This window comes from Cynara cardunculus (genome assembly GCF_001531365.2).
Source record: "Cynara cardunculus var. scolymus isolate 2C chromosome LG 13, CcrdV1, whole genome shotgun sequence".
NCBI classification, from domain to species: Eukaryota; Viridiplantae; Streptophyta; class Magnoliopsida; order Asterales; family Asteraceae; genus Cynara; species Cynara cardunculus.
In genome coordinates this window covers 19,121,500-19,125,572 of record NC_037540.1, presented here as the reverse complement: position 1 = coordinate 19,125,572, position 4,073 = coordinate 19,121,500, and positions in this window count along the sequence as shown.

Sequence of the window (4,073 nt, the reverse complement as noted above, 5' to 3'; positions counted from 1 at the left end):
TTTAAAGTGAAAAATCTTGCATGCATCTTTAATCTACCTTACCTTCTTCGAAAACTCGATGGAGTCGGGAAAGATTCATCCCTGGAAATTTAAATATATTTTTGCTATTTTGGAAATGGTGATTTCCTTTGGAAAATGATAAGTTCGACCCCAAATAATTGCCGCTCGGTGAACGTGCAATCTGTTTCTGGGGCTGTGTAACTCAAGGATTGTAGTGTAATGATGAGGAATTTAAACATCTCAAAACCTTCTTGATATTTGGGTTAGTCGGCTGAGCTCATGATTTTAAATGATGTGACAAGTTGGATAAAAATGACTTTTGGAAAGTTCCTATTTTTTTTAGAGTCTTGTGAACCCCAAAAATACTTGGAACATAATTTATAATCTGTCCAAAAATCATCTTTTGAGTTTAGAATTTCGATTCCTTTTAATATATAATTTTTGAGTTATTTTTTTAGAATAAATTATACACATCAACTTTAATTTTTGAAAACTCGATGGCATTGAATGGGATGCAACTTAACTTTATCATTGTCATGAACGCATAAGTGATTTTAGTTCGGGTTGTTAGCCTGTTTAGGAAGATAGGGCGGGCGTTGAAAGCTGCAGACGTCATCATCTTGGATATTCACCTTTAAACCAGTGAGTCCTCACGGCCCCATTTTTAATGATTTAACTATTTGTTTGGGGAAAAGGCATGAGAATAAACAAACTATGCATGGTTTTTATTGAAATCTTTGAGCTAAGGAACTGCTTAGTCAAGCTCTGTTTGAAACCTCTGGACTAAGGAACTGCTTAGTCGGGTTTACTATGTTATGATTTGTTAACTGTTTTTGTACTATGGAATAAATGCTAAATTGATGTGCTTGGGAGTATGTTTCTAAATAAAGTCCCCGTCCGTAAACGCTACTTGTTAACTCGGGCATGTCCCCGGGCCGTGGTATTGTGGATAGCTGCTATTGTGTTGACAGTCCCACCCAGAAAGGGGTGCACTCTACCTATGTTTTCTTGGTCTAATCATGTGGAATTTGGACCACCGCTGAATTAGTACTATAACGAATTGTGGGACCTAAGTAGTGTACAGGCTACTTAAGGTCGTTCGTAAATTAATGGGGCAAGTTGGTCAGGTAAGGCTCAGTAGCGTCTCAAGTTTTGACATGGTGAAAGATTCACATTTATCAAGTGCAAAAGTTTCGCATAATTTGCAAATATTTGGTTTATGCATTAAAATGTTTTATGCATGTGAAAACCTGTGAGCTCACCAACTCTTTGTAGTTGATTCGTTTTATGTTCCATGCTTTTCAGGAAGTAAGTAAGATACGTTGTACTATGGGAGCATACTCGTGGCAAAGTTGATTTAGTTCGAGTCGGAAGTTTTGTAAATAAAGGGTTTATAAAAATTTTGGTTATGTTATTAAACTAGTTTTATTTTGTAAAACTTAAAGGTGTTATTTATTAATTGTTGCTGTGACACGCTTGCCTGTTGCATCTCGCGTTTCCGCTTTAGCGGGGTGTGACAGATGTGGAATATGTTCTTTTTCATTCTCAACCGATCCCCGACTTGCAATCTCGGAAGCACAGACCAAGGGAACATTAACATTATGACCATCATGTATGGTCTCTTCTTCAACCTTCATCTAGAGTATGCCTTGTTGATCTACAATGAAATCCATGCAGTGGTGGTAAAGAAGAACAAGCTAGTGGCTGTAGGAAAGCCGCTTTCATCGGTGCGCTTCCCACGTTTCCTTGCGCTGTTTATAAGGGACACGATGAAGATGCACCATTTGCCAAGCGATGAGCCATTCACCCCACAGTACATCATCAATGACCATCGCCCAACCATTTCAAAGGATGGTTACCCGGTAGAAAGGCCCTTTCAAGGGCAATGCTCAGCGTGATACCTGCACACTCTACATGCCGTAGGACATACGAGAGTTCCATGCTGGCCCAACAACCGAGGTCAGCTACCCTGGAGCACATAGAGCCGTCCCCCGACACAAACAAGGGATCGCAAGAAGAGTCATCTTCATCGGATGATGATGATGATGATGATGACACTCCTCCCACATCCCCCCCGGTCCTATCCACACATCCATCTCCCCCTCCAAGGGCAACCACATCCACTACCCCTGGAAATCAAGGCCAAAGGGGTATTGAACAAGGACGACCCAGTCCAAACCCAACCGCAGCCAACCATCCAGAGGCCACTCTTCGGGCCTCTAGAGATGATAAAGCCGAGGAACCACACCATCCATCACCTCTCTCCCAATAGGGGGGTGATGAAGAAATAAGAACCACTTCCACTCATGGCTCGCCACTACCCACTCATACAAAAGCATGTGTTGCTTCTGAATTTGAAATTCCCATCGATCGTCCGTTCCTGCACAGGCCCTTTCGATACTTGATCTAGCGAAGGGGACACACATTTACTTCCCTTCATCGGACTCTGAATCCGATGAAGAAGAGGTTAATGTTGCAACATCATGAGATAGTTCCTTACTTGAGGGCTATCAAGTACGTGATGGAAGTTCTCTTTTGCCTTACATCACACAGGGCATCGATTGAGGCACCTCTAGAACTGAGGCTCAACCTACAGCATCCGTTGTTGTAGGGGTTACCCCACAATTTGCAGAGTTGGTCACAAAGGCTGAGTCCCAAGCCTTTGCTGATTCAATTCAGCGGTCCTTGGATGACCTTAAACTCGGCTTGGCAAGGATTGCTTAATCCCCCTATTGATTGACCTTTCATCGATTCAGCAATCGCTTGCATCCCTCGAGGCTCAATCGAGGGACAACACCACCCAGATCTAATTTTTTCAACAACTTATGGTTCAACAACACAACTCCCTCTCCACCCTTTCAACCACCCGCAAGCAAACCATCACTGCCACCCTCACAACCCTCACGACCAAGGTTACTGCAACCAATGAAGCCATCCCCTCCTTCACCACCCAAATAAACTCCATAAACACTTCCCTCACCACCCCACCCACCACCATAATAGCCAACTTACCACAAACATCCCCCCTCCACCCCCTCTGTAGCTCCCTCAACCGATTAAGCTTTCATCTCTTTTGCTGCAGAGGTAAGACAGATGATATCCTCTATCACCATCCCTCCACCAGCGTCAACCTCCACCTCCACCCCATCAGATGCGGCCACCAGAACTGACTTGCATTCTCTCTCCAAGGCACTAATCTCTCATTTAATGAGATAAGTGCCAAGTTCATGCACCGGGCTATGGAACTAGCTAAGGCTCTCTCTAAGAGCCTTGAGATCTAGTAAGTTCGCACCAACTCCCTCCTACTAACAATGGAGGAGAATCGGAGAAGGACCCTGAAGAAGTATCTCGCTTCCTTTAGGATGACCAAACAGAGGAGTAGACCCTCCTGCTCAACAAGACGCCCCCTTAAGAGGCCGAGGCATGACGACCCTGACCGAGATGATCACGGTTTTGGTCCTCATGAGGGGGAGAACCCGGCTCAGGCACCAATGGAAACAACTGCACCACCACCTCCACCAACTCAAACACACCAAACCAAAGGAACCCAAGAAACTCAAGCAAGGGAACCAGAGGCTCAGCCCTCTGAAGATGTACAAAATTGTACATGTTCCCTTCCCTTGCACCCAAGAACCCATATCCACAACCAATGGGTTCTGACCAATTGTTGTGAGTTCTTCATCATCCGATAACCCAACCTACTAAACAACAAATAGAGCCCATCCAAACAAAACCCATCACCCAACCAGAGCCCACATAGCCAGAACCTACCCAAAAAGAAACCACCCAACCAGAACCCATACCTGCACCAGAACCCATAACCCAAACACAACCCATCACCCAACCAACCCCACAGGTTCATCACAAGGTATAGTCAATGAAATCATCTCAAATTTTGAGTCACTAAAAAGACGTCCACCAATGCCCCTAAAGGAACCCGTCATGATGGAGAATATCCATCAATATCTCTACCATGACTATGATGAACAGTTGGTCCTCAGCCCTCTCATTTTATCTCATGAGTCGATGGACCTGCTTCATCACATATTTGTGATACAAACGACCTCTCCACC